Below are 19012 nucleotides of genomic sequence, written 5' to 3'. Positions count from 1 at the left end.
ATCATTATAATAAATAATAAAAAATATGAAATCATAAATATTATATAAGCTATTTTTTTTATTTTTTTTTCATAATTTATTACGATTTTATTTATTTACTATTTATTATACAGATATATTTTACATTATTTATACATTTTCACTTTTTATACCGCATTAAAATGAAATATCTAAAAATATTATATTGAATATTTTTTTATAATATTATCCAGGGTAATTGATGTACACCTTTTTAGCTTTTGATAAATTTACCAGTGCCAAAGATGTATATAGTTCAAGTAAAATAAAAAAAAATTAGCAATTGACGAACACTGATTTGAAAGTGGTTATTTTAAATAATAACTGATTTAGTACATTATATGATATGTGTTCACAAATAAATATTAAACATCATATAAAGGTATGTATATACCCCTGTACGTCACAATATTGTATAAACGAATAAATTGATTTTTCCTAGAACGTGAATATAAATATAATTTAAATAATAATAACACAAAAAATAATAAAAAAAGTTTTTCAATATCAACTTAGTGACAATACAAACTCTATATTATACTATCATATGACTACGGCGTTTTTCCAGTCACTAACTCTCTTCGCCGATAGTCATTAGTCTCCATTCACATCATTGATTTATTTCGTCCTGTTTTTTTTTTTTTTTTTTTTATTATTATTACTATATTTTTATTCGTTGTCATCGTCGTTTTTTTTGCTCTCTTAATAGTGGTTAGTAATAATCAATGAGTAGCTATATTATTAACTTTCAGCAGGTTTATCATTTTTACGACAATGACGAAAGTTACTCGTGAAAATAGACTATTTCCCGAGAAAATCTCTAACATCCAATATAAATACATATTACGGAATAAACCAATGTAGAATTGCACAGTGGTAAAATATAATGTATTCTTTTTTTCGATAATCAAATTCAAGTAAATTTATACGAAAGTAATAGACCAATAATATTGATTATGATGATTGCTCGTGATTGAAGTGATGGATACCATAATTTGACACGCTTTAAGACTCTATATAAGCGAATTATGGATGGTATTTCAGTTTTACTGCAATGATATGTTTTATTATATCCGTGATCGTTTTTGTGGTAATAATGATTCGATCAACTCATGATTTTAACTATTTTCAGTAGAAAATTGAACATATAGATTGTATACGTGAAAGGAATCATTTTTTGTTTTGCTCAAGTTTTGTTAAGGAAAACTCGCTAGAAAATCACAAAAACACTCCAATTTACGACACGTTTATTTTTAATAAAATCCATTTTTTTTTTTTATGTTATAATTTAAAATATATTTGATGCTTGTGACATCAAACTCCCGCCGATTATTTATAATAGCGATACTATATTAGGGTTAAATTTTGATTGAGCGTATTTGAGTGCTTACGTATATTTTGCAAAATTTGAATAAAAAAATATTTTTACCGTTATTATTATATAAAATATACTTAAAAACTTGCTAGATTTATAAAATAAATATAGTGTATACATATATAGGTTAGCAGTTACCACGTAGTATAGAGAGTTTTAGTAGATGTGTATTTATTCCAAACTTCGAACTTAACTGGAAAGGAAAATTTGTTTGGTTTTTAATTTTTTCAGTACATTGGAATTACTGGAAGTTGGTATCTGGTTATACAGATAGATTTAAACCATATAACGAAGCAATTACTATTTTTTTTTTGAGATCACATTGATGAGTTTTATTTTGATATATTTTTAACAGTTTAAATAATTATGGGTATAGTTAGCGCTCAACGCTAAAGACGTGTCAATTCATAATAAATTCACTTAATTACGATATCTATATACCGGTATAACTAAATGGACTGTAGTTATAAATATTATTATATAGGTACTATATTAATGTGTATATTATTTATAAAAATAGTGCATGACTTATTGGTAGGATTTCGTGTTCATCGGTAATTTATTAATAAACTGTATTTAAGCGAACGTGAAATACGCTTGGTTTCATGACAACTATTTTTTCTGATAACTAAAATTTTATTTGAAAAGTAATTAGATAATGGAATAAAATTAACAGCTGATCAATAAATTTTTTTAATAAGCTATGATTGTTAAGATTTAATGTATTCATTGGTGCAAGTTTCATAAACCATAACAACAATATCGATAATACAGCTGTAGAGAAATTTGACTGAACTAATAATTTTTTCTTTTAATTTACCATTTTTTTCATAGATTTTCAAATATTTTCAAAGTTTTAATATGCATGTAAAATTTAATTTTAAATTTCAAATAACGAAAATTATTTTAATTTAATAATGGAATAGAATATATTTCCAGAAAACATATTATAGAGACAATAGTGAACATAAAATATGTAATATCAGAAAAGAGGTTTATCGATTACAGCAATATTAAACTCTGCAGACAAATTGAACTGTGATGAGCAGACGTTTCTTGTCTCAATTTGCTATTAAATCCACTCTACTCCTATATAATATATGAACTTTGAAATATTTATAGCTTTTAAACCAATCGTACGATATAAGATTTTTAATGTGCACATACATTTACCATTTTAACACAATTATACCATATATCTGATAAGTATATAAAAACTATGAAATCGACAAAAAATAAACTAAGGGATATTAACAGTAGCGATATATATATATACTCTCAAAAAATTAATGCGATTGATATCGAATTCGAGTTAATACGGATATGCTCAAAATTCGTAAAATAGATGAAAAATGATGGACTATTGACCGTACATGAAACGCATTCATAATTATAAACAATAATATATCTTATTGTAGACATTTGAATACAAGTTATTTAAAAAAAAAAATTTAGAATTATTCTGCACGCCATGTATTATACATTTGCGATAGAATATGTCGGGAGTAAAAATTAAAGTTTATCAGAGTTTACCAAGATAGTCATATTATATTTAAATTATACAATAATTATAATTTAAGTTACACTAATCAACACTCATTAGTTAATAAAGGTAAATAACCATAGGTATTCATATTAATAATAAGTATAAATTAACAATAATTAAATAGCGAATGCAAGTATAGTAGTAATATTGTAGCCCAAAAATTAAGACACAAAGAAGTTATTGATTATTTAAAGTATAATCTTTAAAGGAAATTAATTAAACTAATTATAAATAAAAGCACATTAAATTTATTTTAATCGGCATAAAGGTTAAAACAATTTTTTTTAAAAATTTAAAATTTGCACAATCTTTAAATATTTTTTTCTTACAATAAACACAATTATGTTTAAATTGTAATAAGTTAAAATTAAATAAATTAGCTACATTTTAGAAACCAAGGACTTAAATGAAAACCCATTCAACGATAAAACTTTGTGACGAAGCGGAGGCTTAAAAAACGATTCAAAATTTATTTTTATATAACGGTACAGGGATTTTTTCAAAGTAAAATTTCATTTTTAAAAATACTGAATTAATATATTTAATAACAATTTAAGCTACTTACAACATAAATATCTTTAAAAAAAATGCTTGAAAACACCATCATTGAAACATAGTTCTATTTTCACTTTAAATCTTTACCATACATGTTATATAATAATAAATAAGTAGTATATATCAGTTAATTTTTTTTTTCAACATATTTAAAAATCAATTTGAATTAATTGCTTATTGATCGTATATAAAAAAAAAAAAAAAAAAAAAAAAAAAGAAGAAAAAAAAAAATAAATACCTTTTATACACTGTACATGCTCTAACGTTATATATTACTTGTTAGGAATTTTTGTGCAACCATATTCGTATCTAAACTTATCGATGTTATTTTGCAATTATCGAAGAATCCTAAATATTTCGTATCAATTAAATTTCTTTTCGGAATACATTTACGATAGTAATATTGTTCATTAAATTAGAATGGATTCCTATATACGTAGTTGGTTTAGCTTCTTGATAGTAAACGAACACAAATCGAATCATAAAAGACAATTCTCGAGCGCCAAACTCGATTCCTTTGTATTTCCATGTGCATTGTTGTGTATTCCATTTTATTATACTATGACAATAATTATATTAACTACGCTCTGTGAACCTTTAAGCCGATAGTACACAAATATAGTGAATATAATAATTTTGATTTGCGTTTAAGGGCGGTCGCAAAGATTGAAAGAAAAAAAACAATATGTATCTTATTTAAAATTCAAATATCACGCTGTTTAAGCTTATCAACCATGAATTTATTAAAATGTAACAAAATTTATTTTCAAAAAAATATACGGTGTATTTACGTATATGGTATTATATTTTACTATATTATAATTGTACATGCTATACATAGTGTATAAGCCATAGGATTTGAGTAAGTCGGGAGGGAAAACATATATTAAAAAATAAAAATGTGAAAATTGTATGCAATAAATATCCACAGACTGGCACCAAGAGATACCAAAATACTCAATTAGGCAGTGAAACTTTAAATTTGATTTCAACAATACCATGTCAAACATTTTTGACGTTTATCATATTAATCTACAACACACAACGTGCAAAACAATAATACATTGATATTAATGTATATCTTCATTTAATCGTTCAACTAGGTATTTTATAATCACTAATCTAACGAAAAAATAATCCACAGTTAATGAGAACCAACAGATCATTATGCTATTATGTACTGTATTCTACCAGATTCGCAAATTATTAGCTAAATATATTATATAACTCTATACTAATTATCAACTCAAATTCGTACTAAATATGATTTTCACCTAGATTTATGGTACTTTAATATAGAGTAATATATGTTACATATTCTTAATTAAATTAAACACACAAACATTATTTTGTTATAAATTATAATATTTAATTAACGATGTGTGAATTTATAACCGTATGAGATGGTTTTGATTAATTGTTATTTGTGAATTTCAATCATTGTAATCGTGTACAGTATCCACATACCTTTAGACATATCGTCACAGATTATAATAAATAGTATATGTTGAAAATGTCTTTTTAATTTTTGTTTTACAGTAATAAATGCAAAAACACATAGTGAGTAATAAATAATAATATTCATGTCGACGTTTATATTATACTGGTTTTCGTTTTTCAGACTCTCATTATTAAATAATAATACACGACTCTTATATAATATTGTATTAAATAACTTCGCTCGGCAAACAAAACCTAAAGCACATGTATATTATCGTGAGCAATAAATTACCTGTTTTGGAATTCGAAGTTTGGTATTGAGAGCACGCCTAGTCGAAATATTTCCGATACGAAACAGTCATCCACAACTTACACGTGCATATGTTACTCGTAATTAACGGTTAACAGTACAACAATGGCACGAAGTTACCTATATTTAATAAACGGCATAGAGCGGTACCTATAGTGTAATAATACTAAAACATTACGTACTTAAATTAAATTATGACGACAGCAGGCGACTGTGGAAGTGTTCTTCTCGCACATCACGTTTTTCAGTACCTAGTAAAATCTACAACGAATTCCGAGGTAACTTGTGTCTGTATATATTTCATAAACAATATTGCTATACTGTAATAATTTAAGTTTCGCGTAATAGTGATTACTCGTTATATTTTATTTTATATGATCCAATATATGTAATTTATAATGTTCGAAAATAATATCGTACACGTGAAACGCGATACAATATTACACACCTAGGTAGCCAACTACAATAATATACAATACAGTTATAAACTTTCGTCTCAATTTAGTCAAATGTAAAATAATCGATGACTTACAATGACAGTTTGAAAAAATGAATTTCTGAGATAAAGCCATTAGATTTTTCTTTATTCTTTTTTTAACGGACTGTTATTATGAGTTATGATCTGCAACAAAATATCACATTAAAATGTCATTTGTCTGTATGATGATACATCAAAAATTCGAATTCACTCAAATTCGTTTAGTTTAAATTGAATTATTTAAAATATGTAACATTAATAATATTAAATACATCCACTACTGTTTGAAAAAAATGTAATAACTTTCGAGAATGAACTCCGTATATTATATTAATATGATACAGCATTTTTATTTATATAATATAGGAAATGGTGAAACCGGAAAGGACAAAAGTCTATTTATTTTTTTACGGAAATTAATTTTTAAACAGATAAGTATTATGATGTATTATACGTTATTTACTTTTGATGTTTAGACCTATTGCTACACGTTCTGTATAATAACTGCGAGGGAGCATAAAGGAGGAACTTTTTTTTAACGGTCACTTTAACGTGTTACATGTTCTGTAATAACTACACAATTTTTATGCATTTTTTTTTAATCCTATTTTACTCGGAATTATAGAGCATATGACTCATCTGAAAAAAATATAATAAAATGACAGACATTCGTTTAATTTAATTTTTAAGAACTTTGCTTAAACTAGTGCATATAATAACGTAATATAATTTTTTTTTTTTTTGCTTATTAGATTTATTTCGAGATGATAACTTAAAGATTATATCCATTTCATAACTTTTCAAATGAAATATCAAAAATATTTAATGCTTAATTTATCATTTTTAGTTATTAATATTATAATTGATAATAATAATAATATGCAAGTACGTAAAAAAATGCTTTATTTTTCATCAAGAATAACGGTATTGATTTGAAATTTTAATCTTATAACCATAACATAAATGTATTGCTAATAATATTAAAACTTTGAAACCAATATTATATTTTAATACTACGCAAGTCGTAAATATCGTAAATTCATTGTAAATATGAAAAATAGAGAATCAAATTAGTATTTCATATAGTTTTAAATGCACCTCATTACTTAAAACTAACTGTGTAAAAGCATGTAAATTCAATAATTTAAAACACATAAAGAATAAAAAGCCAATTTTTTTTTTTTAAAACAGATATTTTTTTTAAAATTTAAGTTCATAAAATACACACATGATTCATTGTTAGATAATTTAAGCTCGATTTCTTATCTTGAAAGTGTATTGATAATTTTTATCATACATAGAATACCAAAGTCAACAATCAATTATTATCATTACTCTCGTAATGTTGGACGATTATAAATTAATAATAATCGATACTTGACATAATATGCACAGTATATTTCATATAATTTTTCTCGCTAGACGTATTAAAACTATCAAAATTAAATACTTTTATTTCTGCATAATTATTATCTTTCCACAGAACACAATTTTAAATAGAATGGCGCTCGGTTCATTTCAATCATCGGCTATGAGGCATAGATTACAAATACATTCTAAACTCCAACGTTATATAAAGAGTTTATATAATGTAAATCTAAAATATACATTGTATGATATGGTATAATATTATTTATTATTAAATAAAACTTACAAAAGCATGGGATATTGAAATTTTAATTGTATTGAAAAAATTGTCTTAAATTCTAATACCATATAGTAATGTATCATATATGTGTGTGTTTTATTTTGTTTCAAATAAATTTGAGGGTTGACATAAGCTGTCGTGTGACTGGAATGCTGTTGACTCGAAAACAAAATTAAAAAAAAAAAACAATAAAAACTTCATCGTAACATTCGAAATCGAAATACATTGCGGAAAATATGTTATATATTTTACAAACAAAATTTGCGATTAAATATCCAAATAGTCCAAAAAATACTAATAATTTGACAAAAAATTTTTTAAATTTTTATAGTTGTTTAGTATCAGTTTAATTATTTTACATTCTAAGTGAAGCAATGTGCACTTATTTTACAATCCTGTGATTTTTTTTTTTTTTTGCATGATAAGTTATGAATAAAATGCTTCGATTTTCAAATATGGGTTTTTTCTAATATTGAATTGGATCTAATATGTATTTTAAAGAGATCAACCTTAGAAATTCTCAATATTTATTTTTATAATTAGAAAAAACAAATAAAAATTTAATTCGCGTCTTTGAGATTAAAAAAAAAAATTAATAATTAATTTTACCTTAAGTTAACTATATTAGTGTTTTTAATTAAATTATTAACAAATACTCATTGCGACTTAGTTTAAAATGTTCACGAGTTTCATTTAGAGATGTTGAATCAATAGATTGTGGTTTTTTAATCATTTTATCTTTTTCCTCTATCCAGCTGATCCGTTTGTTTCAGATTTTATGTCGGGATTATGCTTTATAAATTGCTGTGAGTTAAAAGAATAACGAAAATACTAAACAAAAATAACAAAATATACTTACGATGTCAAACCACAAAAATAAATAAGATATAGACAACAATTTATTTTATTTTTATTTTTTAGTATTAAATGTATAAATTACAAAATAACTTAGTTACCATCGAAATATATTTTCTAGTATAAAATTAATAGATCTACTTTTTTTTTATCGAACATTTTTATTAAATTTTTATCCTATTATATAATATTTTTTAAATTCAGCATTATTTATTTTTAAAGTACAAATAATAATTCTAATAATGCAAATATTAATTACTTAAAATTATTTTTATTCGGGTATTCGATTTTTGATTTATATTTCAACTATTAAACTATCTATATTAAATATCTAGGAATTTTACTAGGCTGATCAATTTTATTCAAATTTTGTTGTTACTAATGAAAAAAAGTGAATAATTTTTGACAAAATCGATTTTATTTGTTAATAATATAACTCGAAAACGAATAACCGTAGATATTTAAAATGATCATCAATTGTATGTAATATTGTTTCATTTTTACGATGACATTTCAAGCTATTTAACGGCATAAGAAATTTTAAAATTTTAATTTTTTTTTATAGATCTTGTCTAAAAACTATTTTTTGGGTATAAATGCTTGACAATTTAATAAAAAACTTCCTATGAGTTGTTAATTTTTCAGTTGAAAAATATCGATTATCTACAGTCATAATATTTTTTTTTACTATTAAAGTTAAAACTTTGACAAAATTGATAAAAATCGTGAAAATTAATAAATTATTTTACAATTAAAAATTCATCAACATTTTTTTTTATACTTACAATTTAAAAATTGAATGCAAGGTTTATTATAAGATTTTTTTAAGCCAAATTAACTTTTTCTGAGCATTTCAAGTACAAACGTCTATGACATTATAACATTTGATACTCACCCGAAAAATAATATTTGCTTCCCAAATAATTCTTGATATTTTATTTCATTAAAAAAAAAAAAAAAAATAGTTGGTACTTAATATTTTCACCAAATAAATTATCGTTTTAAACACACATTTTCAACATTTTAGAGTTATTTATAGGCATTATAAATTTTCTATTTTTTTTTTTTTTTTTAGTTTTTTACTATAAAAGGCGGTATCCTGTCAAAATAACAAAAATAAAATAACGAAAAAAAAAACGTGAAAATAGCGAAAGCTGTTTGGACGAATCTAGATAAAAGCGAATGACAATAATATCGACAATAATTTCTTCAGACACAAATAAATTATCAGTTTAGTAGCATAATTAAAGATATTTTTATTCTTTAATCGTAGTTTAGTAGTAATCGAGTATTCCAGTGATTAGTGTAATTCATGTTACTTAATAAATTATGTGTATGATTCTTCGTTAAGCGCAAATAATATTGTATAAATATGGAATACGTACTCAGTAATAAAAATAAAAAATTGAAAATTATTGATGAATATACATTTAGAGTGGAAAAAAGCTATTGAAAACACAATGTATTTAAGGTGTACAGAACACCGTTGTAAAAGCCAAATACTAGTCAAAAGCGAATCTATCACTAAAGAGCCTTCAGATCATTCACACGTAGCTGATGTAAGTAAACTTCATGCAAGGATCGTAGTAGCAAATATGAAAAACGAAGCTATTCACACACAATTACCACAACAAATAATAAGTGCTACACAAATACCAACTGAAGTGATGGGAGCAATGCCATCAACAAGTTCAATTAAAAATACACTTCGTCGAATTCGCAAAAGGAACGATGGCGAACCTAGTCTCTACGGATCCAAAATCACTTTTTGATCTTGATATTCCTGAACAATTTAGAAAAACAAAAAATAACTCACAATCTTATTTCTGTTGCATAATAGCGGTCCTTCAAATAATCAAATAATTATATTTTCTACACATGATAATTTAGACATGATGGCCCATTATAATGATTAGTTTTCTGATGGTACATTTAAAACATCGCCTTTAATATTTTCACAAGTTTATATAATACATTTATTAGTTTACAAAAATATCATTGTACCTATTATTTATGCTTTACTGCTGAACAAAACTGAAGAAACGTATATTCGTCTGTAAAAAACTTTAAAAGAAATTATGTCTAATTTAAATTTAAAATCAATCATAGCAGACCTTGTACGTAATGCTTTTAACACATTCATATATGTATTTCCAAATAAAAAATAAAATGGTTGCCATTTTCATTTCTTATAATCAATATGGAGGCACATTCAAAAAATTCAAGGTTTATCAACAAAGTATAAATTAGATTCAAATTTTGGTTTACATATAAGAATAATATCGGCTCTTTCTTTTGTGCCACCAAACAAAGTTATACTCGCGTTTGAAGGATTGTTGGATTCTACATTTTTTGTGAAAACGAAGAATTTTTTAAGCCTCTAACTATTATTTCGAGAACACGTGAATTAGACGTCGAGGAAAAAGAAAAAATGTTTGGAAATTCCTGTATTTTGATCTAATGTTATGGAACTGCTATGAAATTTCCAAACGCCAGGGGGTCAAAAGCAATAGTTCTATTGAGAATTGGTATTGAGGTTTCAGCTTATTGTTAGGTATATTTTGTTTGTTGATAAATTTAATTAATTAATTAATTAATTGAATATATTTTAATCTTTAGCATCATATCATTCATCAATCTGGAAATTTATTGAATGCCTTCAAAGACAACAGAATTTAGAGGAAATCAAATACGAGCAGTATCAATTTGGAATAAATAGCATAAGGAAAAAAAATAAGTACAAAGTTTCAGCTGAACGGATTCAAAAATCAGTAAATATGTACGACGAAAATTATAATTTAAATTTTTTTAAAGGGATAGCCTATAATGTTCACGTTAGTTTATTAATATTTTATTATTTTTTTCATAGTTACCTATAAAATATTAATAAAAATAAACAATGTATAGATACGACAAAAATAATAATTAATTGTTGTCATAGTTTTAATTTTTTTTTTATATTTTCCATTATTTTTTTATTCGCTATTTTTGAAGTGAATAATAAAAGACAATAAAAAATGTATTCGCTGGGTCAAAATTCTTGAAAATTTAAATCTTTTATAAAATCTTATATCCACAGATGTTATTCTTATATCTATGTAAAAGTATTAAAAATACATAAACAAAAGTTATACTTATATGTGCATAACTTGTTGTTTATGTGTATTTAAAGTTAAACATTTGACAAAAATCGCAAATAAATAAAAACTATTTTATGGGTAAAACTCATAAAAACTTATGTTTTTGTAATTAACTTTTAAAAATTTAATTCAAAATTCTTTATATGTATAAAGTAATTCATACTGAAACTACAAAATCTCAAAAATATTATATGACTATTACTTTTTATAAACATTTTATATTCCAATTGAGACAAAATTACTTATTTTAACGATAAATAAAGATATAATTATTATTTTGCTATGATTTAAAAACGTTATTCATGGAAACTTAAACTTTTATGTATTTTATATTATTATAAATTTTACTATACGTAATAACACTCTTGATTTATTTTAAAATATTATATATTTATATTTTATAGGTACTATTAATCTCGTTTTACTGTAGTATGTTATTTGCAAGAACAAAAAGATGATTTTTAAGTTATATAAGTTGATAATATAATAATGTATAAATATTAAATATATTATTAAAATAATTAAATACTAATTATATAATAAATGCAATATTTTTGGAAAAAATTTAATCAATCTTCTAGAATACTAAAAGTAAAATAAATAACTTTAATAGGTATATAAAAATATATATATATATTGGTGATAATATAGTCTGATAGACCGCTTCCTCTCAAAATAATTGTTTTACGTATATAATAATATGTTATTGAATTAAAATTTAATACATCTGCAATATTAACCCACTCATCACCTAATGTATAGTAGAGCCGTGGTACCTCTCAACAAGTAATAAGGCCTTACAATTTAAGTTCTATAATATATATGAATTATGGGCCCGTATTTTAACTGATGTTACTAGTATAAAAATGTGATTTTTTCTAAAATATATCGTAAAAAATAAATTATGTTTCAGTATAAAAAAAAAAAAACAATAAAATGTAAAATATTTTAAATTTACGTTTTATTTATTTAAAATTGACTACAAAAATACGAGCAATAAATAAAAATTGCAGTTTTCTTGTAAATAAATATAAGAAATTAGATCTAAGGAAATATATAACAATATTCTAGTAATTATAAAACAATAATTAATATATAATATGAATTTTTGATATAATTAAAAACCATTATTACACAAGCTATAGTTTATTTTTACATTTTGTTAATTTGAAAATAAACACGATAAACTGATATCTGTAATTTATCATAATTATAAAGATGGAACTATTATATGTTAACTATTTTACAAAATATTAATCACGAGTCATTCTAAAACAATAAAATTACAGTCCACTTGCCCACTGAAACAACGTTGTTATTTATTTATTTTTTTAATTAAAATCATGTCATTTAATAAAGGTTCTTTTGATAAATTTATTCTATCCAGCACAAATCTCAAATAAAAAATAATAGTAATAGTAATGTTTTCGTATATAGTTATATAGTTAGGTACTATTAAATATTAAATGTAAAAAATTAATTTAAATAATTTGAATTACGAAAACATCCATAGTTTAAAGATAACACAAAAATAAAACATGAACATAATGATAATTAAAGTAAAATATTATTTAATTAAATAAAAAAATATAAATTATTAAATTATTAAAACAATAAACGGTTAAGTAGAAACTAGTCGTTGTAGTATACTTTTTTTTTAACACAACTAAGCACTAAGTCTGAATTTTACTTTATTAATTATTTTCTATTATACAAAATAAGTGGATCATAAATCATAATCTTAAATTCATTTTTATTATTAACGACTGTATTATTGAAAATATTAGTATATTCTAACGATGGTTGACGACGAAAAGAAAAATTGTCAGAAATGGTTAGGTTATTCGTATGTTATTATAATATATAAAGTGTACACGTCTAGAGAAGGACAGAATTAAGAAGAATCCAAAAATATTGTACGCACGCTTTGAAATTCAGGTCCGCGCACGTCTATGATCAGAGCACTCACCTACTTTTTTTAAATTTTGTTAGACAATTAAAATAGATGTTTACAAGATTAAAAGTAATTTATAAATTTAATTTATATAATATATGTGATTAAAATACTATATTTTTTTTTTGTGGAGATGAAAATATTTTTTTGATATTGAAGAGAATGTTGGAGGATTTAAAAAGGGATAATAAGTGGACTCGCTGTAGTAGTAATTTGTGGCTAGTGATAATTATATTACGTTTGTTTTTTCGCATTTATAGGATAGTGTTGATAACTGAGTCTCGTTCTATATTTAATATTGTTATATAATATTTTATTAGAATAAAAAAACTTATGATTAATTGTATTCGTTCATGTTACTACTACATTATTATCATACTTCCACAAAAACTAACTAAAATCATTAGAATAAATATACTACAAATAGACCTGATAAAGTGTTAATTTATGGTGTAAATAAAAAAAAATCTACAATTTACCAAAGGTAGTTTTTAATTTTTTCAAATCAATTGTGTTGATTTGTGACTGTAATGATAAAAAAAAAGAAACTTACAAACGTATTAAATATATTTATAGTACTCAATACTCATTGTATGATAATAACATTGTAATGTTACAAGAATTTAACTGCGCAATGTTTGTAAATATTCTTATTATCAAGTCTTTATAATGTATTTAAAAATTGATATTTTTAATTATTTACTTAAAATGAGATAATGATAAAAACATGTGACTATTTATAATTTAATTTATCAAAATTTAAAAAAAAAATATCGACACAAATTTAACTTTAATTTTATTAGATAAATCTAAAAAAAAAACTAAATTATATCAAATTCGAAGAAAATTTGAAGAATCATAAGTCATTTAATTTAAATTTATTAAGTATGAACTCGTGTTAAATAATATATTATAATATAGAGTAATTATTTACGTCACGCGTGTTGTCACATTTTTGGAATTTGCGTAAAAACTTGATGTGATTTTTGGTGACTTACACGAAAGCTTCTATACAACATAACATATTATATTATGAAACTTAACATATATTGAAAGTTTGGCAAGGTGTCAGAATAAACTTCTACAAACTTCAGTATTCGATGGCGTAATTTTGTTCCGAGCAAATATGAAGGCTTAGAGTAGAGTTTGGATTCACCATCGGACAAAATCGTTCAAAAACTGCTATGCAGTTATTAATGATCAAATATTAAAAAGCGTGATTCACAAAGCATGTTCATCTCGCTTTTTTATAATGATTAAATTATTTAAAATCTCAATTTAGAATTTTAAAGTATAATTTAAGATTATATTTTAAAATTCTTGAGATTCTTTTTTACTATTTAAGGAGTTTAGTATGGAAATATAAGCTTTTGTTTTCCAAACAAGAGTCCCCCTTTTCTTCTGTAAATTATTTAGTAGATATTCTTTCTGAAAATGTTGACGTATTAACGTTAAAACGTTAAAAAGTATTATTTAACTTTGTACATCAAGAATAATAGGTTGAAAAATATATGGACTATGGATTGAATTATATTAATTAAAATCAATTTATCAAAGTTAACAGTTTATAAAAATAGTTTAAGCATAATAAAACTAGATCTAATATTAAATTTATTTTATATTTTTGTGTGTTAATTTTTAAAAACTATTATTCCTAGCAAAAACATTTTATAACTAAAAAATTTAATAATTCATCCAAACTTTAAATAAGATACATCAACAATTTAAAAAAAAATTATCCATTATAAAATTTACAGAAAAGGGGAGGTTCTAATTATAAAAATAGAAGTTTTCCCACAGGATACTTCTTGAGTAATTTAAAAATTCAAAATATGTCAAGAAATTTAAAATATGGTATTTAAGTGTATTTAAAAATTACAATAATCAGAATAAATTCAGTAATAATCAATAAATAAAATTTGAATATAAATTTAAATTTTAAAATAATAATAGTTTATTATTAGATGAAAAAAATAAATATGAACATGTTCTATGAATAATCTTGTATAATAAATTGATATTTGCGTCTGACCTGTGAGAAATGTGTGTATTGTGTGTTTCATTAAAAAATCATAACAATCATCCTAGGCGTGAACAATTTTGTTAAAAAAGTATGTACACCGTAAAACAATATTACTAAGTCCACGATGTGCAGGAACGATTTTATTTCTAATTCATTTGTCCATCGGAAATCTACATCGTTAAAATATTAGTATAAGAGTATAAAACAAATCATGCGTAATAATAATATTAAACACAATAAACTTCCTTTGTTATTCCAAGTCTTATACCCGGAACAATAATAATAATAATATAATAAAACCATTCGATCGAATCATGGTAAACGTAAGCATAATACAGTGAAGGTGTGAATGGAGTTCGTCGTGGATGGACGGTATCCACAGCGAATTTCGCGTTTGACCGAATTCGCGGTCGCGCGTCATAAACCGAATGGTATAGTTCTGAAGTGCACTATAACAGGCGAAGACGGAATATATTCTTTTTCGTGTTCGGCATGTTTAATATATAATCGCACGGCGAAATACTGCGTAGGCGCAACGTAATATGAAAAACGTATAGGTAGCTGTAAAGCTTTGCGTCGACCGTATTCAATGCGGTCACGAGGAGACGAAGGGTTATAGGTGGACGTGTGATGAGAGGATTGGTAGGTAAACGGTTCATGAGATACCTAGTGTAACCCAGCCGTTAAAGAGGTTTTTATTTTTGTTTTTTTAGCCAAGAGTGCTGTATATACGACGTGTATAATATATAGTTTATGTTTCCTTTTTATACGCTGACTTTTACCATTCGCAGTTCGGAGAAGACGACGAGTGAATAAGTGAAAGAAAAAATGTATACCAATAACAGAGAAATTTAATATTATACGCTCGTTCTGTCTCTTCAGTGGTGGCAGCAACGATGACGCAGAACAAAAAACCTAAAACGGCTGTTAGACGATAAACAAAATATTATAATAATACAGACTATTTTAATATTATGGTATAATTTATTATAACGTAAAAGCTATTATATTTTAATGTGTACGTATATGTTTTACATTCGGTGTTGATGTTTTTAGTTTTATAGTGTAAAAAAATATTCAGATTTTAATTTTATGTTATCCGGAATAATAGAAAAACTACGTTCTTAATAATACCGGTTAACAAATATCGGAAACAGAGGATTTTATCTTTTACAGAAAACATGCAATTTTAAGTTCAAACAAAAGCGGATTAATATCACCGGTCTGAAAGATACTTACCCTTATATTATTTAAGCTTGAAATGCTTATTTAATACTTATTATTTATAAGGAATAAACTGATTAGATTTTTCGGTATTTTATACTTTTAGAAGTAAAACAAAAATTTAGAAAAATATCCCGAGTATAAATTAAAAACGTAGTCAATACGTTGCATCAGGGTTGAACAACAATCTTTTTTAAAAGTTTTTGTTTTTATTTAAGTTGGTCTAGCCTAGATTTAAAAAAAAATTTTTTTTCCTAAAATCTTAAGTTTTTTGAATGGCAAATACATATGTAACGAATTTAATTTTTTTATGAAAATGTTATCACGTTTTAAATTATAACCTATACCTAGTTATAATAGAAAATATTTATTAAAAGTTAAAACTCTCTGAAATCAAAGTCTTAATAATTCTTTATATTGAAATTTGTATGTGGAATTTTAAAAATGATTTGTATTAAATGTTTAAAAATGATTTTTTTTTCAGATTTCATTATTTCAATAACAATGTTATGATATAATATTATGTTTGTTCAAAAATTATCTGAATAAAAAAAAATGTTTACTGAAGACGAATTTATTAATGATTTTATTATTCCATTCGAAATGACAATTACTTACCAGGTTATACATCGTAATAATCATGATGGTACTTATAGTTATGTAGATGGGTTTTATGGTAATACATTTTTTTTTAGGATTCGCCCCTTTTTTTCATAAAAGACGAAGAAAAATATGAATATGACTGGTTTAAATTAAGTTGGATTATCCAGCTCTAAGCGTAATTTTAGACTGACAAAACTATTATCAGATATTTTTATTATTAAATTATTATAATTATTGATTGTACGTTATAGATTTCCAAGAAAATTACTCTTTATCCATTGTATGTATGCTGTATAATATGTAATAATATGTGTAATATATAATATACATATTATACGCTATATAATACGACTATCATAACATAATGAACATTTTATTTAACTAAGTTCCATGGATAACAAAAAAAATCCTATTAAAGAGAAATAAATATATTTCTCCCTCCCTCGCCAACAACGATGTGGTGAAAAGTATAAAACTCATCAATTCAACTAATGTATATATTATGTAATATATCATATATACGTAGAATGTATACGATGTATATTATACATACATACATATATACATATATATACATACATAATATATATTATACACAACAGTTAACACACACACACACACACACTATTTAGGGTTTAAAAACATGTAGTTTTTGGCACATTCTCTGTCCTCTGAACAATTACCACTTTAATGTGCCGCCGACGTTAATTTGTTTGGCAGGTGAATAAGTGTCGACTACCGCGCGAATGGTATACACGGCTTAACGTAAATGAGTTTTCCGAATGACCGAGTGTGAAAAATAGTGACAGTTAGTGAACGTTTGTTTTTACTGTGACACATAAAAATAGACTGCCGGCGAGAGCGTGCAGCGACAATATATTTTAAAAATGTCTCGCTATAACTATAGTAGGTATACGATTTAATACTATACAGTGTATAATACTTGTTGATAATAATTATAATAATTTATAACAAAATAGCTCTGATAGGATGTTATTTTATAATTTTTCGTGTAAATATAATTATTGTATTTGAGTGTTTACCCCAATACATTATTATAGATCTATATTACAACATTGTATATTCTATATCACTGGTCACTCTAGCCGTCGACTTCAGTATTATATATTTATATAATACCTAAAATACCTTATACTAACTACAGAACATGTATATTGTCATATGTTTGGTTTTAATAAATCAATTTGTAGTAGATAAATATTAAAAAAAAATCAAAGAAATTTTAACTTTTAGAGGCTAAAATATTGATATTTTCGAAAAATACATAGCAATATGCAATTTTTTTTACCACAACCTTATTAACATATATTATAATAGTATACACAAAGGGAGTTCAAAACTTTTCTGTAATATCAGTAAACCATTACGGTTGATAACTAATAATTAATATTAACAATATTTTAATTTATGAACGTTAAAATAAAATATCGAATTACATTATATTATTATCAAGAATTTATGATTATTTGAAATATGTTTAAAGGTTTTCACTTGCTTAAGGATGTTTTATTTGGCATCGCTGCACAAAAATAATATGCATTAATAAAGAATACACATAAACAAAAACAAAATATAATATTACTAATCACGTTTATATTGTTATCATTTTCGGCGTATATTAAGATGAAACTTGTTCAAACTATAAGATTTTTTTCTAGAAAAACTCAACATAATAATATTTTTCCGCCTATTGTTTTTAGAATTGAAGTCTGCTTTCAATGTAATAATAATAATTTAAGATTACAAAAAACTTTTCTTACATTTCATTGCCGCGTCCTCTTTACGGTGGTGGTTTCATTAAAAAAAAAAAAATCCAAGACGG

This window comes from Melanaphis sacchari, unplaced genomic scaffold, assembly GCF_002803265.2.
Source record: "Melanaphis sacchari strain LSU unplaced genomic scaffold, SCAv2.0 Contig0_pilon_pilon, whole genome shotgun sequence".
In the NCBI taxonomy this organism is placed as follows: Eukaryota; Metazoa; Arthropoda; class Insecta; order Hemiptera; family Aphididae; genus Melanaphis; species Melanaphis sacchari.
Note: the sequence above shows the minus strand (reverse complement) of the source record.